Source organism: Lepidochelys olivacea (assembly GCF_965140295.1).
Source record: "Lepidochelys olivacea isolate rLepOli2 genome assembly, chromosome: 9".
Classification (NCBI taxonomy): Eukaryota; Metazoa; Chordata; order Testudines; family Cheloniidae; genus Lepidochelys; species Lepidochelys olivacea.
Window position 1 is genome coordinate 45,377,863 of NC_140419.1, and position 27,165 is coordinate 45,405,027.

The 27,165-nt window shown below is 43.9% G+C and overlaps 1 protein-coding gene across 4 annotated transcripts in view; it reads left to right on the forward strand.

Moving 5' to 3' along the window:
* Nucleotides 1–27,165, forward strand: part of ARHGEF4 (Rho guanine nucleotide exchange factor 4) — a 178,595-nt gene that overhangs the window by 116,418 nt on the left and 35,012 nt on the right. The window contains exon 1 of one of the 4 annotated variants that reach the window (XM_084638303.1): nucleotides 19,148–19,749. The exons of the other annotated variants lie outside the window; for them this stretch is intronic. The gene's annotated coding sequence lies outside the window, so the exon portion shown is untranslated. Of the gene's footprint in view, nucleotides 1–19,147; nucleotides 19,750–27,165 lie in introns of those variants that run through there. 4 annotated transcript variants of the gene reach the window in all.

The window sequence follows — 27,165 nt, forward strand, 5'->3', positions numbered from 1 at the left end:
CAGGTTAAGTTACCATCAAATAATTCAGGTAAATTTCAATATTACAAAAGACTGCATAAACAGTAACTAATGTACAGAGTATAGTCCATTGCATTTAAGAATAATACATCTAGAATCATTAAGATATTTTGTTTATTATACATTTGTCATACACTTCATGAGCGAACAATATGAAAAAAAATAAGTCTTTAAAACATACCATTCTCCGTGTAACATTTTGCCTCGGAAGGATATAATCAATCTCAAGGATACAAAATAACCTGGGAAAGAAATTGTCAGACTAGACTTCCAGCTACAACATACATAATTAGATAGATCAATCTTTTGGAAGTGATACACTATATTCATGCATATAGTCTAGGAGAGATGATTTATTGCCTCTTTTATGTCTTCATGTGAGTATATTCTCCCAACTGATAGCCAGACTCTAAAGCAAACGTAGCCGGATAACAAATGCCCTCCCTCCCTCCTCCTGCTGGCTCAAGTCCCTGTTTGCAGATCCCACATGTTACTGTGGCCAAGATTTGAACAGAGACAACTATGGTTTGGAAGCAACAATCATTTATTTATTAGGTACCAAGGGTGCTCAACGCTGTAAAGGACAAGAAATTGACAGTTTCTTCCCTGAGGATCCTGTAGTCTAATGCCCAGATCCAGTAAAGGTGTGAGCATATAAGTAACTTTACACATGTGAGCAGTCTGATAAAAATCACTGGGACTACTCATATGCTTAAAGTTAAGCACATACATACATGTTTGCAGCATCATGTTCTAAAAACTCTACATTTTCAGATTTGTGTGTGTGTGTGAGAGAGAGAAAGAGAGAGATTCTTAAATGTGCAAACTTTTAATATTGCATCAGAGGTATTTTGCATTTTATTTTAAAAAGTTTCAGTATATGCAAATACTTCATAGTGAATATGGTATATACTGTGGGCCAGATCCTTAGCTGTACTCCTCACATGTCCAGAGCACCTGATTAGGGAGGTAGAACAGGTTTCCCAGGTAGCTGTCGAGACACCTTTCTGCACTCTCAATCCTGGCGCAGCCACAGGTGGTTCCGGGTTGCTCTAAGTTACACTGTCTGGAGGAATCCCACAGGGACCTCTCTACCAGCTGAGGATCAGACAGAACACTGTGTGCTATGGTCCTGCCCAGTTCTGCTCCTCGTTTTGCCCCCTCCTCTACAACAAGAGATGAGGAGTTGGTGATGTAAAGCGGACTATGCCTGCTTTATGTGAGTTGAGGATTATCCTAGGCTCTTTAGGGCAGAGAAATCCTTGTCAGCCTTTTTAGGGCAGGCTGATGGTTTCTTTGCACCCTTCCAGTCACGCAAAAGACCATGTGTCTTGCCCTATATGTATATACACACATATTTGTATGCAGGTATATGAGATTTCTGTATACAAATATGCACAAATTGACATTAATTCCACCCAATCAGTGTTTTCATTTTAATGACGTAGACAGTTTTGAATCGAGCTTCACCCCAGGCTTTTCCTCAGTAGCATCCTCATTCTCTCAGATTCCTTCCAAATAAAAACAAGACACCCAAGATAGAGCAATGTATTTTGAAATGTTTTTGCCAATCTCATGTGAGCTATTAAATTGTGAAGGCTATAGCAGCTTTGTTAGGCTTGTCAAGGGCAATGCAAGTACTAGGAGATACTGTTAATAACTTCTGTTCTTTGCTAGTATTAAATGCATTCCTAGTTTGGGGAGTTGGGGGAAGAGATGAGCACCCTATCACAGATGAGCACTTCTTCCCTTTGGGGAAAAATATCCAAACAGATTTTTGATTCCAAAAGCTTTTTGTGCCAAAACACCTTGCAGTCTCTGTACGTTATCCAGTATTTCTATAGGTTTGTAAAACCAATCTCTCAATTATATGGGACTCCCCCCAAAATTTAATCTAACCATTGCCACAATAACAGAATCAGAAAACTGGTTTGTTAATTGTTCTAAAACTATTACTAGTGCTCTGGAGAGATGGTAGCTTCTTCACAGATAAGGCTGTAGTCAACTTCCACTATAAAACTTCATTTTCACACTCCATATAAATCTCTAGTTTATTCCCCAACATTGGCTAGGAATATTGATTTGGGCTGAAAATCCCTAGGTGTACTCTGTAGCAAAGACTCCATGTGTGGAGTGGCTACCCAACCTGAACCATCCTGCTGTGCGCTAGCAATTTGTGGTTTGGAGCCACTATGTGTCCACACTGCTCTGTCACCAACATTACACCTAACATCAAGGGAAAGATTTCTTCTTAAGAAGGCAAAAGAGTTTGGCCCTGTTTACCTCAGAAAAAATAACATAACCATAGTTAGGTTTGTAGTACAGGGGTAGTGTACTATGTGCAACAGGCAAGGCTAGCTTCCAAGTTATTACTGATACAGCCGCACCCATACTATGTCACTACTAAGTAGAGTTAGTAGAGTAGGATGGGTCTCCTAGTTCAAGAAGCGCATGTAGTGGCTAGTAGGAGCACAACAGGTTTGGATGTTTCTGCACATATGGTCTCTGAAGAGATGGGGTTTTGGAAGTGATTTGAAAGAGTGAAAAAGCACTTGGTGAAGGTTGATTTAGGCAGTTCCAGACATAAGTGTTGACATGGAAGCAGGAGGGAGTTTCTCTGGAACAAACTGCTTTTCATACCAACTTTTCTATCTCAAACTTCCTTTGGGATGGTTTTAGTGACAGAAAAATTCTGAGATTATTTTTCATCCAGTTCTGACTGAGAAGCTATTTTTCTTTTTGCACTGTAGAATCTGTTTGAATCCTATGGCAGAGAAACAAAAGTCTTTGACTCATTCCCGACTTCTGGAACTTCAGAGAGTATTATTTATCCCCTGGCAGACCCTCCCTTGTGGCTTTGGTGACCTTCGGGACAAAGGGCCAGTGCTGTGTGGACTGAGGACAATGGAAGCAGAACTGGCCTGAGTTTGGGGGCAGAGGAGCAAAGCTCCAGAGCACTTTAATGTAATAAAAGGATTAGAAGGTGCCTTTATCATATTTGATTCTTTTGATTAAAGCATCAAACTGTAGGAACTGCAGATCAGAGAGGGTGTTAATGTCAGTTCTTCAAGGGCCGATCCAGTTCTCATTGAAGTTAATGGAAAGATTTCTATTCCCTTCAGCGGGCTTTGTTTCAAGCCCCATTAGATTACCCTGACCATATGCTCTGAGTGTTGTTGTTCTCTTGCTGGTCACGTGATTCATGTCTGCTACTCCCTTTAGAATGAATAGAAGTTACTTGTATTAACCCAATTACTCCCCCACCCATACACATACATACGTGACCCTGAGGGGAGAATAGCTTCCTTTGTCTCTGCCTGTATATAACCTTGGAATAGATTGGCAAATCTCCACATGTTGCATATCTGTGAAGCAGACTCATGGAGACATTTAATCATTGTCCAGATCCTCGGGTGGTGTAAATCGAGCCTCAACTGCCTTTATTGAAGTTGCACTGATTTATGCTAGTTCAGAATCTAGTCCCCAATCTCTTTGTTTAGATTTAGATGTTTGAGGTGGATGACAGTGGTCCTGTAGAATGTTTTGTTCAGTTCTGTTTTGTTTTCAAACCCCCCCCCCCCAACCCATTTCAAATTTTATCCTTTCCCAAAGTCCTTGCATCTGGCCAACCCATCTTCTCACCAAGTGGACCAGTCAGTCTGACTCTCTGAACAAATGGAGGGAGGTAACTCACTCCTTCCCCTAAATGTGCTGTCTCAGGGCTAGTCTACACTATACATTTAGATCGACCCAGGTACGTCACTTGGGGTGTAAAAAACCCACACCCTGAGCAGTATAGTTAAGCCGATCTAAGTCTCCAAGTATACAGCACTAGGTGATGGAAGAATTCTTCCATTGACCAAGCTGCCACATCTCAGGGAGGTGGACTACCTATGCCGATGGGAGAACCCCTCCCATCGGCATAGGTAGTGTCTACCCTGAAATGCTACAGTGGTGCAGCTGTGCCATAATAGCATTTTCTGTGCAGACATACCTTCAGCAAATTTCCCAGCCCCTCATGGATATTTTGCTAGTAATACAAACAAGAATGACTTATTTATTTACCGTAGGTCAGAGGAGGAGTTGTGTATCAGTAGAGTCACAAAGCAACAATGTCTCCAGTCTGCATTGTTGACCTGTTTGAAAGTTACATTCTGGAGTGTTTATGGGGGAATCATCAAGAGTTGTGTGTCTCGTTATTGTGTTTCTTGGGCAAAACAAATGGGGCACATTACCAGGAACCGCCTGTCATTATTTGTTCTTCAGTGCACATTACTTCGCTGCATTTTCCCTAACTTGTTGGCCTGAATAGAGGCATCAATAGTTGCTAGACTAAAATAGGCCACTTGGACCAATACATTTGTCTCCCTCAAATTTCTCTGAGTCGAGCTTTTTTGCTTTGTAACATTTCATCCAGTCTAGTAGTCTCTTTTTTGAACACAACTCATTTATGTTATTGCCTTCAAATATCCTATTCACTCAAACACTCCAGAGAACTCAGACTTTTTCCAGTTTTTTTAAATTCCATTAGAGGCTGGTGAAAACAGTTACCACGCAAACTTTACTGTATATTTAGGGCCCTACCAAATTCACGGCCATAAAAAATGCGTCACAGACTGTGAAATCTGGTCTGCCCCCGTGAAATCTGGTCTCTTGTGTTCTTTTACCCTATGCAATATAGATTTCACAAGGAAGACCAGCGTTTCTCAAATTGGGAGTGCTGACCCAAAAGGGAGTTGCAGGGGGGTTACAAGGTTATTTTGGGAGGGGGTGTCATGGTATTGCCCATCTTACTTCTGTGCTGCCTTCAGAGCTAAGCGGCCGGAGAGCGGTGGCTGTTGGCCGGGCACCAGTAGCTGTGCAGAAGTAAGGGTGGCAATACCATACCATGTCACCCTTACTTCTGCATTTCCGCCTTCAGAGCTGGGTGACCAGAAAGTATTAGCTGCTGACTGAGGGGCTAGCTCTGCTGGCAACAGTGCAGAAACAAGGGTGGCAATACCCTACCATGCTGCTGGCGGCAGCTCTGCCTTTTGGGATGGGCTCCCGGCCAGCAGCCACCGCAATCCAGCTGCCCAGCTCTGAAGGCAGTGCTGCCGTCAGCAGCAGGACAGAAGTAAGGGTAGCAGTACTGCAAACCCCCCTACAATAACCCTTACAGCAACCCCACAACTCCTTTTTGGGTCAGCATCCCTGCAATTACATTTCAGATTTAAATAGCTGAACTCATGAAATTTATGATTTATAAAATCCTATGACTGTGAATTTGACCAAAATGGACTGTGAATTTGATAGGGCCCTATGTGTATTACTGTGATGGTTCTCGGGGTACCCAGGACTGTGAGTCACCTTGTTACACCCCTGCCTCCATCATTAGGGAGACTTGCTTGTGCTTAAGTGGGTGTCAGCTTCCTGATGCCACTAGCCTGTTAACCTCACAAGCACTCTCCTCAGGACAACATCAGCCCTCATTTTGCTTTGCAGGTTAACAATAGGTGCACCCTTAGGTGACCACTAAGCTCCTTTGAAGCATTTTCCTGTAGTGTTCAGCCCCTTATCCACTGGACACGCTCAGAAATACCAGGTCTGCTGTCCCTGAGGAAACAGTGTGCACACCAGCTTGTAAGATTCAATTTGGGATCAGCACCTATCTTAATAGCACAGTACTGAGATATATTTATAGTGAAAACAAGGATAAGTTGAGCAAAGGTTCAAGAGATAGTGAGTGAGGATAATGGAAACAAAAAGTTACATATAAAACAAAACCATACCATATTTTCTAGAGACCAGACTTAACAGGCTAACCTTCTGTCTCGAGTTTCTCACCCCAAATATCCTCTGCAGTGTTTCAGCCAAGCCTGGTTATGATTCTATTTCTATGACTGTATATGCACTGCCCATTTACTTCTTAGGGGCCAGATGACAGCATTTCCTCTTTGTTCCCCAAATACAGTGTAGCAAATCTTTGAAGTGTATCACAAGATAAGATTCTCATCCCCTGCTGTGTGCCCTTCCTTGTTGACATCATATTTCGCTGTTGAATTCATATGTAAATGTGCCTCCATTGTGTTTGCTTACAATGCTTAATATACATGTTGCTGCTGCTTCTCGTGTCCTTGTCACAAACTAGATGTTTTTCCAGAACCATGCACAAGCAATGGCTTTTTCCATCGCTGCAGCAAGGTCCTCCTTTGTACAGGTCTCCCTAAAGAGTCAGTAAATGAGCAGGTGCTCCATGGTCTGCACCCTGCCACACTCGCTTATATCATGTCATTAAAATAGTCCCATTTATTCATATTAGTCTTTGATCTGCCAGTTTGCATGCACAGGTGGTTCAGGCATAGCCACATTGACCAGTCTATATCAGCCCCTCCTGGAAAGTCCTCCTGGAATTCCAGATCTATTTCAGTGCGTCCAACTGTGAGTAGTCTTTCATTCCATAACCTCAGTCGTATCTAAAGGCACAAAACTGGTTATAAAACTTTTTCGCGATTTAAGGCATTTGATTATTCCTGTGTGACCGTATAATGGATGCTTTGGCTCTTCCATCTGCCAAGATCTTTCCCTTTGACTTGCTACCTTCTTCCTGATATCAGATAGGCTATCCTTTGCTGTTGGCTTTAGAAATCCTGTTGTTCCACGACACCTGTTGCTTAAAACAGAGTCTAATTTCTTAGCATGGACAGATTGTTCCCACAATGGACATGCATACTCTACTATAGAGAAGCACAAGATGATAGCAGTGGTTCGCAAAGTAACTGTTCATGCTGACAGAGAGACAGGTGAATAAGAATCTTTTGTCTGACAGGAAACCTGCTTCTGCACCTCTGCTGTGACACAGAAGATAAGAACAATAATCATACATAACTCCTGCATAGTACCTCTGTACATACATTTCACAATGATATCCACAACCAGCATGACCCTGGCTTTCATTTTAAACCTCACGTGACATTCTTTGGTGAACCAGAATGTACATACCAGTATCAGGACCTTCTTGTAACCCCCTTCCTGATTGGCATTGAGGGGTCCCTGGAGTCACGATAACATGCCAGTTGTGCATTCTTTACAGCATTGTTCGGTGTAACGGAATTCAGTATTTTTCACATACAGAACTGGCAAGATTGGGATATTCAGAGGTGGGCAACAAGACAACGCAGTGAGCGCGTCATGGCAGTTCTCTGACCTGAATTGTAGTAAAACACATTGTGTAAAGAAAAGAGATACACAAATGCTCATCCTTTATACTGGGTAGTGTCATTTAAATATGCTGAGCATCACAAAACTAAATGGCTTGCTTGAAAACCCTTATATAATCAGAGAGAGCAAGAGGGAGGGATGGAGGGCAAGAACTATCCCTTCAGCAGAACTTTGAAGACTTTCTACTACAGAGGTCTGAAGGTGAAAGGTCTCCTTCAAAACTGATTCTAGCTTCTAGATTATCCCCAGTTAAGATTTTTTCTTCATACAAGGGATGTCCCCTGTAGAGAACTGCTCCAAAGTGGGATTATTGCATCTTCCTCCAACCTTGAATAAATTGTTTGTGGGCTGGAGTTGTTGTCACTTTCAGAAAGTGTTCCATTCTGAGGAAGTGAGGAGGAACAAAGGTACGGAAATGTCACCAGAATCCTTTAATTTTTGAGGATTTCAGTTATAACTACATGGTTGAAATGGCTGAACGTCATACCCTTCATCCCCCACCCCATGCAACAATCTCTAAATCTGTGGATCATACAGAGAAATCTGTGGACTAGCTTATTGTTCTTTGACAACCAATGTACCATATCTTAGCACTCTAGAAATGAAACCATCTGTAATATACTAATGGTAGAAAACCTGTAAACTGTCCAGTGCAGTACTGGCTATAGAAACTGAATTATGCCATGTCATACTTGCTGGAAAAACACGCTGTGCTCTATCCGGAATGATGAGAAACAACTCTCTCACAGTGTACTCATAACATAGTGGCCATGGAACATTACAGGCTGTAAACTTCAGAGGGCATTCTGGACCTATAAAAATCGTTTTCCATTATGGAAATGTTTGGCCATATGCAATTTAAACAGCTGAACTTTTTCCATTCTGACACTTTTAGGCCCTGGCTCAATCGTGAATTACTAGTTACTGCTAATTACTAGTTACATTGATTCCTGAGAGCTAATTCAGCACACGTACAAAATCTCACTGTTACACTTTGCTCCACTATCTAGCCTTAAGCAATGATCAACATCCCTGTAATAAGGAAACATTTTATCTTTCTTACAGGTGCTGCAGGTAGCACTGCCTATGATTAAGGTTACCTGACACTTTCAATTATAAGTCTCTGTTTTCAGAAACATGACTAGATCAAAACACATTAATAAACTGTTAATGCCTGTCACCAGGGTCCACAGACAGTTAGACAGGAGCAGCAGGCTACTGTGAGGTAAATTCACACCCCAGCTTGCCATGATTGATTGTGTGGACAAGCCCTTAATTGTAGCATTTCTTTACTTTGACTGCTTGGCCTTGCTACCTTAATATTATTTTAATATAGTTATTTTTGTGTAATTGATTTTTAATTGTGTGTTAATAAATTCGACTGTAAGCCTGTTTCGTCTGATGATTTGTAGAGCACAAGTTATTTAGAATCATAGAATCATAGAATACCAGGGCTGGAAGGGACCTCAAGAGGTCATCTAGTCCAACCCCCTGCTCAAAGCAGGGCCAATCCCCAATTTTTGCCCCAGATCCCAAATGGCTTCCTCAAGGATTGAACTCACAACCCTGGGTTTAGCAGGCCACTGCTCAAACCACTGAGCTATCCCTCCCCAATATTTGTAGTACCTGAAGTATAAAGGGGCCCAAACTAACCCCAAATAAAATAAATGAAAAGTCAATGGGATTTGGATCAAATCCTCAATCTTTCTATTTCCACTTTCTTATAGGAAGCTCTCTTCTTCCCCCTTCCGATGCCTTCTCCCATTTTATATCTAACACAGACAATCCTAGAAATTCACTTTACTACAGTACCACGAATGACTCCTAGGGGTTCTGTCCCCAATCATTATTTTGCCTTCATGTTATTTACATGCTGGGCCAAATTCTTAGTTGATGTAACTTGGCTTCATTGACTTCAGCAGAGTTAATCCAAATTACACCTTCTAAGGGTGTACTTAATTTGTAATGCAAGAGGTTCAGGGCTCAAGTATCATGCAAGCAGCAGCGCAATGCTCCAGGAACGTTCCTCTGGCAGCTGAATGACGTGTGAGTGGAGGCGGAACATTGCAGCTTGAAACTCTTATGTGCCCAAAAAACCTGATGCAGCAAGCCTAGAGGTACCTGGGGCTCAGCCCTGGCAAGCCCTGGCACAAATTAAGCACTGATCTAAGGATCTGGCCCACAAATATCATGTTTGTCTTTCTAGATTGAAATGTTTGTGCTAAGAGGAATAGAGGAAAGACTTGTGGTTCAGCATCATGCACAGTACTACCACATTTTTTCCCTTCTAGCTCTGTTGTGGATAGAAGCAGAGGTATTGACACCAATATTTGTTCTTACTGCACTGTTTTATTCACTGGATTTGCAATTTGCATCCCATGCTTTTTGCCTTCACAGTTCAGTATAATTGAGAAGACCAATAATAAAGTTATTTAATCCCCTTTTCTGCAGAAGCACCTGTGCTATTTATTGCAGTTATTAATTTTTTCATATTTATATACAGCTGCTTTTTATGTCCCAGGGCAGCCGAGACAATATTGAAATTTTCTCTTTCATTTGGAAAGCAAGTGGTTTTGTTTGTTCATTACGTCTGACTAACAGGCCTTGCAAAAAGGAACAATGAGCCAAATCTTTAAAGGCTGACACCACACTAAGTGTACAGAGAAACAATGAAGAGCTGGAGGAATAATTTAGCAAAGATTGATTACATTTTTTTTTTTTACTTTCTGTTCCCACGTTACCCAGTAACAGATTTTCATTTTTCTTGAATGTATTCGTTGTTTGAAATTTTAGTCACTGAATATCTTCTGCAAATACAGCTTGGTTGGTAACTTGTTTGTGAACAGATCGTTGGGATTGATCAGTATTCCCAATTTGAGCTGTTTTGAGTGGACACATTAATCACTTGGCATGTTTCTGTTCCCTGATTTGGTGGATCAGATACACTATCTGATGTGGATTATTGCAATTAAAAAATAATTTCCATGAATATTCTGCACTATTCACTTAATATGTGCTGTTTTGGTGAACATTAGAAGAATAACATTTTAGAGTATACCAAATTGCAGGCTAATATTTTAAGTCATTTCCTCTGACAATGACAACACCTACCATATAGGCATATGCATGGTCAGTGATGAGAGAGAACCAGATTTCTGTAATGAAAAGTGCACAAAATAATAGCTAATAACTGAGCGATTGTATTTTAGCTGTCTGCACCAGGGAAACAGTTTGAGTTGCCATGGAAATTATTTCCAGGTACAAATTCTCCTGATCAAGAAATGTTGTTGGATGGTTTGGATGACCTGCCAAGGTAGTAGAAACAAGAGATGTATCACAACCAATGTCAGATTGCAGTATCTGTGCCATTCATGCCTTCACAGTCAGATTATCCATTATGTAAGGTCAGCAAGGAGGCTGTGTGACTTTATTTGAACTTTAAGACATACAAACATTAAATACATTATACCTGACTCATGCATTCCAGCTTGATGCAATAGGGGTTGTAACATAAAGTAAGAGGCATGACAGATATGATCTTTGGGTTAGGACGTCTTCTAAGCTCTGCTGTGATGACAGTTGTATGCAAAATATATTTTTCTTCCACAGACTTTTGTGTTAAAAAAATTTCTTCTTTTGTGCCTGCATCCTGTTTTATGAAAATATATGTAATCATTCTCCTACCCTAAAGAAAGTTCTTCCACTCACTCTTCTTAGCCTCTCCAAAACTTCCCCAGTCCCCACAAATAAGATTCATCCCCTTCATTTCACTTGTGTCCAACCCCAATCCACTCATGGAAAGTCTGCAAGAATAAATAAGCTTTGCAGGCTGTCCTGAAGGTCAGCAAATCAAGTGGGAGAGTAAGTTCTGGAGCTGAAGACCCCTCAAGAACAAATCTGCACAGACACACCTGGAACCCCGACCTGGGGTATTCTATCTGCTACCCAAGATCCATAAACCTGGAAATCCTGGACGCCCCATCATCTCAGGCATTGGCACCCTGACAGCAGGATTGTCTGGCTATGTAGACTCCCTCCTCAGGTCCTATGCTACCAGCACTCCCAGCTATCTTCGAGACACCACTAACTTCCTGAGGAAACTACAATCCATCGGTGATCTTCCTGAAAACACCATCCTGGCCACTATGGATGTAGAAGCCCTCTATACCAACATTCCACACAAAGATGGACTACAAGCCATCAGGAACAGTATCCCCGATAATGTCACGGCAAACTTGGTGGCTGAACTTTGTGACTTTGTCCTCACCCATAACTATTTCACATTTGGGGACAATGTATACCTTCAAATCAGCGGCACTGCTATGGGTACCCGCATGGCCCCACAGTATGCCAACATTTTTATGGCTGACTTAGAACAACACTTCCTCAGCTCTCGTCCCCTAATGCCTCTACTCTACTTGCGCTACACTGATGACATCTTCTTCATCTGGACCCATGGAAAAGAAGCTCTTGAGGAATTCCACCATGATTTCAACAATTTCCATCCCACCATCAACCTCAGCCTGGACCAGTCCACACAAGAGATCCACTTCCCGGACACTACGGTGCTAATAAGCGATGGTCACAAACACCACCCTATATCGGAAACCTACTGACTGCTATTCCTACCTACATGCCTCCAGCTTTTATCCAGACCACACGATCCATTGTCTACAGCCAAGCTCTACGAGACAACCGCATTTGCTCCAACCCCCAGACAGAGACAAACATCTACAAGATCTCTATCAAGCATTCTTACAACTACAATACCGACCTGCTGAAGTGAAGAAACAGATTGACAGAGCCAGAAGAGTACCCAGAAGTCACCTACTACAGGACAGGCCCAACAAAGAAAGTAACAGAACGCCACTAGCCATCACTTTCAGCCCCCAACTAAAACCCCTCCAACGCATCATCAAGGATCTACAACCTATCCTGAAGGACGACCCATCACTCTCACAGATCTTGGGAGACAGGCCAGTCCTTGCTTCCAGACAGCCCCCCAACCTGAAGCAAATACTCACCAGCAACCACACACCACACAACAGGAGCACTAACCCAGGAACCTATCCTTGCAACAAAGCCCGTTGCCAACTGTGCCCACATATCTATTCAGGGGACACCATCATAGGGCCTAATCATATAAGCCACACTATCAGAGGCTCGTTCACCTGCACATCTACCGATGTGATATATGCCATCATGTGCCAGCAATGCCCCTCTGCCATGTACCATTGGTCAAACTGGACAGTCTCTACGTAAAAGAATAAATGGACACAAATCAGACGTCAAGAATTATAACATTCAAAAACCAGTCAGAGAACACTTCAATCTCTCTGGTCACTCGATTACAGACCTAAAAGTTGCAATTCTTCAACAAAAAAAACTTCAAAAACAGACTCCAACGAAGGACTGCTGTATTGGAATTAATTTGCAAACCATATACAATTAACTTAGGCTTGAAAAGAGACTGGGAGTGGATGGGTCATTACACAAAGTAAAACTATTTCCCCATGTTTATTCCCCCCCTCCACCCCCCACTGTTCCTCAGACGTTTTTGTCAACTGCTGGAAATGAACCACCTTGATTATCACTACAAAAGGTTCCCCCTCCCCCCCTCTTCCCCCCCGCTCTCCTGCTGGTAATAGCTCACCTTAAGTGATCACTGTTGTTACAGTGTATATGGTAACACCCATTGTTTCATGTTCTCTATGTATATAAATCTCCCCACTGTATTTTCCACTGAATGCATCCGATGAAGTGAGCTGTAGCTCATGAAAGCTTGTGCTCAAATAAATTTGTTAGTCTCTAAGGTGCCACAGGTACTCCTTTTCTTTTTGCGAATACAGACTAACACGGCTGCTACTCTGAAATCCCTCAAGAAATGGGCTCATTCACTTCAGCTGATGTGCTGTCACACATACAGAGAAGTGGGCTCTTATGTAGTCAGCATCCAAACCACTTAGGACTTTAAAGGTCAAAATGAGTTGGAAGCCAGGAGAGACTCCAGAGCATAGTTGTAACAAACAGGCAGCCATATCCTATTCTCGCTGAGGTTCAAGTGTTCATGCAATGCATGTTGCAGGAAACACAGTCTTGAGGAGACAAAGGCATGAGTAACCTCATCAAGGGCAGCAACCACCTTTCCCCTCCCCACCAAAAGTAGCATCCTTTAGTGTTACAGTTAGGTTTGCTCCATAATGGAGCTCTGCCTCTGTTGGGGAGGCATCCCGGCAAATTGGTTATGCCCCGGCAAATTGGCTTCAAATACTATCCCTTGTGTTCTCACTCATTCTCTGTGAGCAATGAGCATCAATGGTGTTTGTAGTGCCTTGGGAAAGCCCACATTGCTACCAGCTGCACCATCTCCCACTTGTTTCTTCTCCGAACATGGGAGGCCAGGGAACTTTGTCCCCACAAGTTCCTTATGGAGCAAGCTATATGTCCACATGCGCAGTCACATCCAGGACCAGCATCCATCTCCGGTGGCGAGCACCCCTCTGTCTACCATTCTCAGATTCTGGTTCCATCGATACCACCGAAGTCCAACAGGCCCTGCCATGAGCACAAGAAGTATGGCCATGGGCATAAGGGCAGACCTGGACTGCCCACAAATTGCAGTGTTGCCAAGTCAAGCCAGGTTGGGTGAGAAGTCGCGTGTTGACTCAGCTACTAGAGGTCCCAAGCGGCCCTGGACAGAGGGCAAGGACAAGAATCAGCGTGATCCACCAGGACAGCCACTGGCCCCAGTCAGCACTCTGGCATCATCACCGATGCAGCTGCCACCTGTGCCATCTGCACTGTTGACGGCACCCAGACTCTCCAGCCTGCCACACTTGTTTCTGCACACGCCCAGCCACCTGGAACCGCTACTGCCCACTGAAGAGCGACTGCTCCCATATCTGGGTTCTCCTCTTTTCTCTGGATCCCTGGACACCTCATTACTGCCTTCTTGTGCCACTCTGTGATCTCTTGGCATTTACACCTCGGCCCCGAGGCAAAGGCAGCAGAAGCAGTCCTTCTGCCCCTTCCCCACATCTCCTACCCGCCCTACTATCCACACCAGTAGGAGACACCCCGCTGCTGCCAGCAACCTCAACAATCACACTACTCCGCCTCCATCACCTCCACCTCATCAATTCTCTTGCAACACCAGTCCAAGCATCAGATTTGACTCACGGGTTGAGAACTGTAAACCTTCTCCCACCCTTCCCCTGGTGCCCTGTATCATCTTTGGGGACTGTCTTGCCCTGATCGCCCACAATTGGGGAAAGATCACCATGGACCATTGGGTACTGGAGATCATCCATCACGGGTACTCCATAGAATTCCTCTTATTCCTCCCCATATTGTCCACCCCACACTTACCCTGGAGATCCCTCCCATCGAGACTTCCTCCGATAGGAAGTGCATGGCCTCCTCCTCAAGGGCGCCATAGAGCATGTCCCCCTTCCTTATTGGAGACACGGTTTTTATTCCCCATATTTCCTCATCCCAAAAAAGGGAGGCAGACACTGTCCTATTCTGGACCTTTGGGTACTCAACAGATTCATCAGGAAATTCAGGTTCTGGATGGTGGCACTCCCCATGATTATCCCTTCTCTCTCCCAGGGTGCCTGGTTTGTGGCTCTCGACATGAAAGAGGCCTATTTTCACATCGACATTCACCCAGCCCACCAGAAATTTTTCCGTTTCACAGTCAGACACTCCCATTACCAGTTCCATGTCCTCCCCTTCGGTTTTGTGGTGGCTCCTTGGGTCATCACAAAGTCTTCACTGTTGTCAGAGTGTAAATGTGACATCTCGGCCACTCTGTATTTCCCTATCTGGACCACTAGCTCCTCATTGTGCCTTCCTACCAACACCTTTTATTGGCCATCCTGGCCTTTCACAATCTCCTCAACACTCTTGGCAACACTCGAGGCAAAGTCGGTCCTCGTCCTGATCACCTTTATTGGTGCACGCTTGGACTCTATCATGGCCTGAGCTTTTCTCCCCGTAGACCGCTTACTTCTATAATCCTGGCTTTGCACTGCAACCCCCACACCTCCATCTGCTGATGTGTCTCCATCTTCAGCCACATGGTGGCATGTACCTCAGTACCATGCCCACCTCCATGTGCGTTGCCTTCAGCTGTGGCTCCTGTACATCTACGGACCACAGACAGATCATTTGGACAAAACCGCCTGCTCCCCCCAGATTGTTTTGGCCTCCCTCACATGGTGGATCGACCCTTCTAAGATCATGGTCAGTACTCCCTTTACACTTCCCACCCCGCATGCTAGTCTCACCATAGGTGCCTCTGTCACCGATTGGGGGCCCCACCTGAATGGTCACACAGCCCAGGGCATCTGGACACCATGAGAAGCCAGGATGCCCATCATCATCCTGGAGTAAAGGCCATCTGCCTTGCCTGCCGGGAGTTGCTCCCCTCATACGATCCCATCACATTCAACTGCTATCTGACAACATGGCAACAGTACTCTATGTCAACAAGTAAGGCAGCACCAAGTCCCCCTCTCTCTGGGCAGAGGCCATCTACCTGTGGAACTGGTGCATCTCACACTATGTCACACTCCAGGCCACATACCTCTCAGGCTCCCACAACTCCGTTGCAGACATGCTCAGCAGGTCCTTCTACATGGACCACAAGTGGAAACTGCACGATCTCACACTCCAATCTGTCTTCCACAGGTGAGGCACTCCACGATGGGATCCCTTCATGACCAGCAAGAACCACAAACTCCACTTTTATTGCTCCAAGGGGCGTGTGAGGGAGGACTCATGGGGCAATGACCTTCTCCTCCCCTGGACTGGTAACCTATGCTATGCCATTCCGCTCATCCCACAAGTCCTGCATAAGATTTCCCAGGACTGAGCGATGGTTATACTGTTAGCTCCCTTTTGGCCTGACCAGTGTTGGCTCACAGACCACCTCCACCTCTCTGCTCACACCCCGCTCCTCCTCTGCACACACCTGGAGCTCCTCACACAGGTGGGGGGCCAGCTCTGATACCCCAACCCAAGCCCACTGCACTTCACAGCTTGGTATTTGGATGGAGCCTGCACAGAAACAAGGCACAATATCCTCATGCAAAGCAGGAAGTCATCTACCAGGGCCTTCTATCAAGGAAAATGGAAACAATTCACCTCCAGGGATCACCGCCACCATTACCCGCTGGACTTCATAGCTGTTCCTGTCGTACTGTACTATTTTCTCCAGCTCAAAACATCAGACCTCGCCCACAACTAACTCCAAACAGGTCCACCTGGTGGCACTCAGTGCCTTCCGACCCTCGGTGGATGGTATCTCTGTCTTCTCACCCCCAACCACAGTTGGCTTCTGCAAGGGTCTGCTGAATATATACCCCCCAATACTCAACCCCACACATTCCTGGGACTTTAATCTTGTTCTCTTTGCCTTCACAAAGCCGCCCTTCGAACCCCTTGTAACATGCTCTCTCTCCCATGTCTCCATGAAGGTGATCTTCTTGGTGGCCATCACATGGGCAAGATGCGTTAGTGAACTGGTGGCCATGATGGCCAACCCCCCCCACACAGTCTTCCACAAGGACAAGGTTTCCTTACGCCTGAACCCAAAATTCATACCAAAGATGGTGTTAGAATTCCACCTTAATCAGTGCATTCACCTCCCCTTCTTCTATCCCAAACCCCATGCCTCCCACAGGGAAAGAGAATTACACTCCCTCGATGTCCGGCGTGCACTGGCCTTCTACATCCACCGCCCCCGTGCCTTTTGTGTATCGCCCCGGCTCTTTGTTGCCATTGCAGTCTGATGCAAGGGACAAGCCCTCTCCTCACAGTGCATCTCCACATGGATCTCCTGCTGCATTCACAAATTCAACATACTCACCAATGTGTTTCCACCTCCTAGAGTCACAGCAAACTCCACGCGAGCATATGCGGCCACGTCAGCCTGCCTTGCAGACGTGACATGGCAGGACATTTGCTGTGCAGCCACGTGGCACTCCATCCACACCTTCACTTCTCACTATCTCCTTGCCCGGGCGGCAGCTGCAGGTGCAGCCTTGGGCCACACTTGCTATAGACAATAATTCCTCACGAGTCTTCACACCTTTCTCCATGCTGATCACTGCTACTACTCACCCAGGTCTGGAATCCATAGCAGGCACCATCACTTGAAAAAAAAAGAGTAGTTACTTACCTGTAACTGGAGGTTCTTCAAGATGTCATCCCTCTTTGGATTTCGATACCCGCCCTCCATCCCTTCTGCTTCAGACGACACTGCTTATTGGTGGTAGGGATACTGGAGTAGCATTGATCCACACGGCCTCTTATAGTCTCAGCTGCAGACATGAGAATGACGCACGATGCACGTGTGGATCAACGGACCCTGCTACAAATCATTCCAGCGCCTGGCCTGCGTGAGCACCTACATTTAAAATTCATATAGGGACCACACATCTCGAAGAACCTCCAGTTACAAGTAAATAACCTACTCTTTTCCAGTAAGGCATCGTACCAGCAAATCCTCATGCTGAAATGCACCAGAAAAAAATAGATTGTGGAGATCAACAGCGTAGATCTGACAACCTCAAATAGATTTTCAAATGTGATATGGATACACAGCCCCTGGTATGTGAGGCAGTGAATGGCAAAGCTGCTGATTCCCAGCCAAAACTGCTAATGGGGCTTGAAGACAATATGGAGCATTATATGCCATGTACTAAATATGCATTGGAGTCTTAAGCCCCCTCCACCTGGGCGTTGTATATCTTGCTCTCCATTTAGGTGTCAGTGATGATTCACAGTACTCTTCACATGCAGATACCAGTGAGCTGCCGTTGTTACAGACTTGTTTTTTATAACAATATCTGCAAAGGACAGATATTTTACACACTACCAAAATATAACAACAGAGAGGAAATGATTTCTCTGGACAGCAGTTCCTACCCAAAACCCGCTTTCCCAAAAGTAGCACAATTTAAAAAAAAAACAAAAAAAACCCCCAAAACCAGATGGCAACTCTCAGAAAGGAAGTTGAGCAATATAAATCCTCAAGAAGAAATGATGTTCAATGTTGGTACCTTCAGTGAGGTGATGTCCTGATTGCAAATCTTGCCAACAGCTGAAAAAAGGTGGTTTGTGTGTTATATATATCACAATAATGGAAGCAAGTTGAGCATTTATCAGCATCCTATTCTTCCCCTCCTTCCCACACCCCTCCTCTGCTTTGTTGTTACTGCAGTGGGAGTCCTGATCTTGATTAGGGCCTCCAGCCACTGTTGTAATATAAAGAAAAAGAATAAATACAGCTGTGGGGCGGGGGGCGGGCACTAGAAAATCACTACATATTTTCCTAATTTTTTTAAATTTCTAAATTTGAAATCTTTCTAATTTGTACACAAACTGAGTAAGAGACAGCACCTGCCCCGAAGAACTTTCCATCTAAATAGAAAAGACAGACACAGGAAATATTATTACTCCCATTTTAGAGATGGGGAGCTGAGGCACAGAAAGGTTAAGTGGCTTGCCTGCCACACAGAAAGGCTGTGGTGGAAATTGAACCCAGTTTTCCTGAATCCCAGTCTGGTGCCTTAACCCCAAATCCATCCTTCCTCTAATCCACACCTGTGCTTTTAGAACTTGGATTTAACTGAAGCATCCTTGCAGCCCTAGATGTGCCCCGCCTCTGTGCTGTCACACTGTGTGGACATTAGTTACATAGCCCCTATGAGGGAGCTCCATTAGCCTTCTCTCCGACTGTGGCATGCTCTTAGCACGGGAGCAAGGATTTAAAAAAAGCAGCCGCCTAATCCACTCCTGACCCTCCTTAGAAGAGCCCTCACCCCCCACGTTTTCCTCCCTGCTCTCCTTGTTGCTAGGGCCTGCATGTATCCTGGATACCGAGCTGAGCAAATAGCTGAGTGGCTCTTTGGAAAGCCAGTATCGCAGCTGGGATCGCTGTGCACCAGCACGCGCAGGCTTCCTGCAATAAGGAATTTAATGTCTTCTTTCTGCTAACGCAGCGGAGGCGGTTGCTTTGCTGAAGAAGAATTGGAAACCCGTTGCTGTGCTGAGTTAGAAGGAGATAAGCTGGACTGCTTGGTGGGAGGAAGTGGGGTTCTGGCACATGTGCTGTATCTCGTTATGTACCGATAATGGCTATACCGAGTCCATTAGACTTCTCCTGACAGCTGCAGAAGAGCTCTATTGTGTGTAACTCCCTTCTTCCCTCCCTCCTTTCCCCGCCCCAGGAACCGTGCAGTAATCAGCTAAAGAACTGTTTTTGTCTGGGGGCTGAGCGGGCCATCGCTGGCCATGGCGAAGGGGCCAGACCGAAGTAGGCATAAATGGAGCGCGCTTCACACGTTCCTCCGCTGCAACATGAACCCGGAGACCCAGCGGGTAGTGGTCTTTGTAATCCTGCTCTTCCTCATCCTCATTAATGTGGTGCTGATGTTCCTCTTGGCGTTTCACTGAAGGAGGACAGTTGTTGCGTGGTGGTGGTGGATTGGGGGTTTCCAGGACTGGGCGACAGATCAGCAGGTCAGCTTGTCATTGTCTGATTCTGGTTTGCCTGTCTCCCATCACGGTGCCCGTGTGTCTGACAGTACCCCTTGTTGTTTTGATTAGTCAGCACTCCTTCCCCAACCCCCCACTCCTTGTTGTCATCGTCTGTGCCTTGCTGTCCGGAGCACCGTTACACCACTGAAAGTGAAAGATGTAACAGAGCCAGCCCTGGCAATTGAATAAGTGCTACCCATGGTGCTAAACAGCCCCCATTCAGAACAATGGTGATCCCATACTTGTGCGTAGCACTTCTCAACCCACAGGATCCCCAAGTGCTGTACAGACTGTGCACTCTCTTTGCTTGTTGAGTGGCAATCATTTTATAGCAAACCATCGTGCAAGCAACGGCTACAGGTGCTGTCAAAAACCTGATCCATTTAAACCTGCATTGCTTTCTAATTGCCACTGTGAAATATGTGCTGTGTGGTGGGATGTGAGTAATGTCCAATTAACTGTAACTGATTAATAATGGATCCTGCGAGTGCATCAGGAATCCATGTTTGACACAAAGCTGCAGCTGTGTGGAAAGAGCATTTTGTTGGCTTTTATCCTGTTTCTTTAATTACCACCCCTTGCTTGTATAGATGTGCATGTCTGCTAAAATGGCTGGCAAAATCACTGGACAGAAAACGGCTTTCATGCCCCTTATTTCTCGTAGAAACACAATATCCCTTCACAGCGTGATCATTGGCTCCAGGAGCACTGAAATAGGCCTGTTAGAAGAGAAGGGGAATGAAGCTGAGCCCCCGACACAGCTTTTTCAGCTTGGTGATGTCATATCACCAGGCTTGTTACTTCATGAAATTCCAGACATACACAGTGGCACGTAAGTGGAGCAACATTCTAACTGGTAGCATTAAAGGCAAATGAATCTCGAGAAGACACACTAGAAAGGAAGCCATGGGACTGGTTTTTTACTGGCACAGCAAAAGCTCAGTAAAATGTCCAAGCCCTTAAAAAAATCAACACGCTCCCTCTTCATTTTGCAATTGCAAGCAGCATGCAAATGAGATGCAGGTTTCATAAGGGCAGTGCATTTCCCTGTGATGTTATTGGAGCTGCCATGATCTTTTTCAGACCTGAATATTAATGACTTGTGGAGTCTGAGCTGATATTTGGAGAGCTTTGGTTGTGGTGTTGTCTGTGTCATATCACGTATGATGTTCTCTGTACTGATTATTTGCATGCATATGAGTAATACATAGATGTTGTGCCAAAATCCTGCCACTTCAGCACACACAGAAATGAAATGTGTATTTCTTTGTCTTTCATTGTAACCATACCTGACACCCATATATTATCCTGTGGATCACAGGGCTGAGATACTGCAAATCAGATCCCATGGTGCTTTTCTGAGTACCATCAGTGATCTAATGTCAGTGATCAAAATATACAAACATTCCTTAGAGGACAGCATGGTGAATCCAGCCCTTGGAATTCTCACACATACATTGTTTTCTCAAGCTGTTTAAAAAACAAATCTGCTTTTCAAAGAGCTCTCCCCATTCTAGCTTTGCGATTATTCTGTGATCGTAATTTTTTTTAAAGTTATAACTTTACAGAGGTATTAGGGAAAAGGGATTGTTTATAGGTAGGGGTGAATTATAGATACAGCCAAGCAAATCCCTCAAAATATTAAAGGTCCAGCGTTAAACTTTGTTCTCGGGTGCACAAGTCCCAACTCCCAGTGAAGTCACTGGCAGATGCCTTTGAACGAATGAGAGCAGAATTTGATCTTCATTTTTCACCAGGCTTAAGCAAGCTTTGATGCCTTTGAGGGCTGGCTCCTGCTCCTCCTGAAGTCAATCCGAGTTTTGTCACTGACAGTAACGGGAGCAGTACTGGGCCACAGGGTATCAGAACTGCTTACAGAAAGTTAGAAGTCTCACCTATTAATACCTGTCCTGCTCTATGCCTTGATAAGGTGCAGTACACCTCTGGCGTTTTTGGATAAGAACCAAGGATATTTATGGTGACTCCCTCGTAGAAATATAGCTATAGATAATATTAGTTAGAATTAGGGCTGCCAAGCAATTGCGCAATTTAAAAAAATTTATTGCGATTAATCACACGATTAATCTCCCTGTTAAACAACAATAGAATACCATTTGTTTTAAATATTTTTGGATGTTTACTACATTTTCAAATGTATTAATTTCAATTACAACACAGAATACAAAGTGTACAGTGCTCACTTTATATTTTTATTACAAAGATTTGCACTGTAAAAAACAAAAAAATTGTATTTTTCAATTCACCTCATCCAAGTACTGTAGTGCAATCTCTTTATCATGAAAGTTGAACTTACAAATGTACAATTACGTACAAAAAAAATTGCTTTCCAAAATAAAACAATGTAAAACTTTAGAGCCTACAAGGCCACTCAGTCCTACTTCTTGGTCAGCTAATCACTCAGACAAACAAGGTTGGTTACAATTTGCAGGAGATAATGCTGCCAGCTTCTTGTTTACAATGTCACCTGAAAGTGAGAACAGGCGTTCGCATGGCACTGTTGTAGCTGCATTGCAAGATATTTATATGGCAGATGCGCTAAAGATTCACATGTCCCTTCATGCTTCAACCATCATTCCAAAGGACATGCTTCCTTGCTGATGATGGGTTCTTCTTGATAACAATCCAAAGCAGTGCAGACTGACGCATGTTCATTTCCATCATATGAGTCAGATGCCACCAGCAGGAGGTTCATTTTCTTTTTTTGGTGGTTTGGGTTCTGTAGTTTCCACATCAGAGTGTTGCTCTTTTAAGACTTCTAAAAGCATGCTCCACACCTCGTCCCTCTCAGATTTTGGAAGGCACTTCAGATTCTGAAAATTTGGGTTGAGCGCTGTAGCTATTTTTAGAACTCTCACATCGGTACCTTCTTTGTGTTTTGTCAAATCTGCTGTGAAAGAGTTCTTAAAACGAACATGTGCTGGGTCATCATCCGAGACTGCTATAACATGAAATATATGGCAGAATGCGGGTGAAACGGAGCAGAAGACATACAGTTCTCCCCCCAAGGAGTAGAGTCATAAATTTAATTGACGCATTATTTTTTTAATGAGCATCATCGGCATGGAAGCATATCCTCTGGAACGGTGGCTGAAGCATGAAGGGGCATACGAATGTTTAGCATATCTGGCATGTAAATACCTTGCAACGACAGCTACAAAAGTGCCATGCGAATGCCTGTTCTCACTTTCAGGTGACATTGTAAGTAAGAAGTAGGCAGCAGTATCTCCCATTAATGTAAACAAACTTGTTTGTCTTAGCGATTGCAGAATAAGAAGTAGGACTGAGTGGACTTGTAGGCTCTAAAGTTTTACACTGTTTTTTTTTTTTTGAGTGCAGTTATGTAACAAAAAAAATACGCATTTGTAAGTTACACTTTCACAATAAAGAGATTGCACTTCAGTACTTGTGTGAGGTGAATTGAAAAATACTATTTCTTTTATCATTTTTACAGTGTATATATTTGTAATCAAAAACAATAATATAAAGTGAGCACTGTTCACCCTGTATTCTGTGTTGTAATTGAAATCAATATTGAAAATGTAGAAAAACATCCAAAAATATGTAATACATTTCAATTGGTATTCTATTGTTATAAGTGTGATTAATCACAATTAATTTTTTGAGTTATACGCGTGAGTTAACTGTGATTGACAGTCCTAGTTAGAATGCATCCATTGATCTCCCAATCGTTTGTCTTAATATACACAAACCATGTCTGGGCAGGGTGACATGCATACACCCTGAAATATTGATTACAATCTTTGAAGACCAAACACAATCCTGTTTGTTAAGGTAGAGTCATGAAACCAAAATAATTCTGTGCTGATCAGTAGTTGATCATGCTATTGGTCACTTAGCCATTTGCCAGCGATCCTTCGGCTTTTCCCCACCTCCTTTTTCAGCCGGTCAGCAGTTGCTGGAATTCAATATCAGGACTCTCATCACCCAGTTGCAGTCTGTTTTTGTCCATTACACACTGCCCAGTGATGTGCCAGAGGGAGGTCCCAGAAGCCCCCTTTTTAAAATATCTACCACAAAATTGGCGGGAGAGTTAGAATGGTTTCCCTGATTCTAAAGGACTCTGCCCTCCTCTAGATATTACTCAGTTGTACCAACTTGATTTGCTCAGTTGTACCAAAATGATTTATTTCTGGGGGAGTTCATAAAAATACTTCTGTAGAGTAAGTGTAACACCAATAGACCCCAGTCGTCGGGACCATGGGGATCAAACCTGGGACCTCTGGAGCTTAGTGCATGAGCCTCTGCTGTGTGAGCTGAAAGCCAACTTGCTGTTAACTAACGCTGACGTCCATCTGTCTCTTCCTCCTTCCCTGCGTGCCTGCCTACTAGGTGGGACAGAACACCACATCCAGGAGGTATGTGGGTTATATAAGCCTTTGCTTGTGGAAGGAATCAGATTGCAAAATATGTCAAAGAAGAAATAAAAACCCACTGCTCCTCACTCCCTACCAAGGTCTTCACCCCACCCTGGTGTCCTTCAGATCTCACAAGCTGAACACTGAATGCAGGGAATATACTCATTATGCTTTTCAGGAAGTTAGTATACACTTAACGTTGCACTTAACGATTTGCCAAGTGATGTTACCTGTTTTCTTGGTTATAAGAAAGTGTTTCTTGACAGGAAGGAATTCTCCAGTCACAGATGGTGTTTGTCACAGGCTAAATCCAGGGGAAAATTTGTCCCTTGTTAACATATTAGTGACCCTCCTCTTCCACTCTTCTCCCATCCACTGCCACCACCAGTTTCATATCTGTCCCGGGAAGCAGCTTTTGCCCTTTTTTGCTCGGCCACAGTAGCTGATGGCTTTAGGAGTGAGATGCATTCTCACTCCAGCTTCCATGCAGGACACACCACACGATCCATTGTCTACAGCCAAGCTCTAAGATACAACTGCATTTGCTCCAATCCCTCAGAGACAAACACCTACAAGATCTCTATCAAGCATTCTTAAATCTACACTACCCACCTGCTGAAGTGAAAAAACAGATTGACAGAGCCAGAAGAGTACCCAGAAGTCACCTACTACACGATAGGCCCAACAAAGAAAATAAAAGAACACCACTAGCTGTCACCTTCAGCCCCCAACTAAAACCTCTCCAGCACATCATAAAAGATTTACAACCTATCCTGAAAAATGATCCCTCACTCTCACAGATCTTGGGAGACAGACCAGTCCTTGCTTCCAGACAGCCCCCCAACCTGAAGCAAATACTCTCCAGCAACCACACACCACACAACAAACACACTAACCCAGGAACCTATCCTTGCAACAAAACCTGATGCCAACTCTGTCCACATATTTATTCAAGTAAAACCGTCACAGGACCTAATCACATTAGCCATGCCATCAGGGGCTCATTCACCTGCACGTCTACCAATGTGATATATGCATTCATGTGCCAGCAATGCCTCTCTGCCATGTACATTGGCCAAATCAGACAGTCTCTACGCAAAATAAATGGACACAAATCTGACATCAGGAAACATAACATTCAAAAGCCGGTAGGAGAACACTTCAACCTCTCTGGCCACTCAGTAAAAGATTTAAGGGTGGCAATTTTGCAACAGAAAAGCTTCAAAAACAGACTCCAACGAGAAACTGCTGAGCTTGAATTAATATGCAAACTAGATACCATTAACTTGGGTTTGAATAGAGACTGAGAGTGGCTGGATCATTACACATACTGAACCTTTTTCCCTATGTTAAGTATCCTCACACCTTCTTGTCAACTGTCTAAATGGGCCATCTGGATCATTGCTACAAAAGTTTTTTTCTCCTGCTGATAATAGCTCATCTTAATTAATTAGCCTCTTACAGTTTGTATGGCAATTTCCACCTTCTCTGTATGTGTGTGTGTGTATCTTCTTACTATATGTTCCATTCTCTGCATCCGATGAAGTGGGCTGTAGCCCGCGAAAGCTTATGCTCTAATAAATTTGTTAGTCTCTAAGGTGCCACAAGTACTCCTGTTCTTTTTGCCGATACAGACTAACACGGCTGCTACTCTGAAACCATTCTAATACCATTTGCATTAACTTTTGTGGCCCTTCAAAGGTGATGCAGCAGCAGCCAATGGAGTGGATCCTGGGGAGCATATGAGTCCTAAAATTGCTAGTGGTCATTGCTTCTGCTAGCGGTCTGCTTCTGGAGACAACCAAGATGTCTGGTTGGAAGCATAATTCTGGCAGATGGTGCTTCCAGGGCACTGATATACCCCACTGCTGACTGCCATGGCAGCTCCCTTGTTCTTGACATGCAGCAACTTCTGACACAAAGGTTCCTGGACCGCTTCTGACTTGAAAAGTGCTAGCTGCCATTAGTGAGCAGTGGAGAGAGCCTAGCAGAGTTGTGGAAATAGGGTTGGGAGCAAGCTAAAGACAAATAAAGGAAAGGCTTCTTGCAATGCAAGCTATTATCACCCATGTTTTTAAGCTAGTAGCAGAATTCTTTAACACTTGACTCCGTTGCATATGTATATTGTGTGTGTGTGTGGTTGTATATCAAGAATGTACAGTATGTATATGTGTACACACACACACACACTATATACTGGATATAAAACTACATTACAGCAATGTTAAGATTGCAAATTTAAACACACAAAATCCAGGAGATGGAATAATGAAGGTTCTTACAGTGATTTAACATACCCAGTCCTGAATATTGAGGCACACATTTGACAGCATAGCTAGTTATCCAGAATACTACACATGTGCACCCTTGGGCCGTTTAATGTTGCTATGAGAACCTTAACTCTGGCATTTCTTGACTGTTGATGTTTAAATCTGCAATCTTAGCACTGCATTAACTCAGCCTTTTACATTAAAATTCCTTGATAATGTTAATAAATGCAATAAAGAGAGAGAAAAACAAGTCAATGTTTTTTGTGTGTGTGTCATAAAAATTCTCCCATAAAGCCTGACTCTGCCCTCTGTAATTGGCTTGGGGAGAGCCTTACGTCACAAATGCCCCCCTGAAACTATTGAGACTACATGTGGATTAAGGGTATCTCTCGATGTGAATAACAATGGCAACCTCCGGCTCCAACTATAGTTGCCTTACCTTTTAAGCCATGAGGTGCTAGAATTGTATGTGTGCGTGTCCTTTTCTTTATCTCAGATTGGATCCTTTGTAGGAAGAAAATCCTCAGCTCAGCAAGGCTGTGGTCCCAAGTGCTGGAGTGTTAAGGGGCACACTTTTCAGTAAAGATAGCAGGGTTGGAGTTTGTGAAATGTGTACAAAGGCTTTTCCTGCCTTCATCTGTACGCTGCCTTTGATTGTTCTGTAATGTCAGTTAATCCACTTCCTTCTTTCCGTAATGATATCCTTGGAAGGCAAGCATTGCTGTACCCAG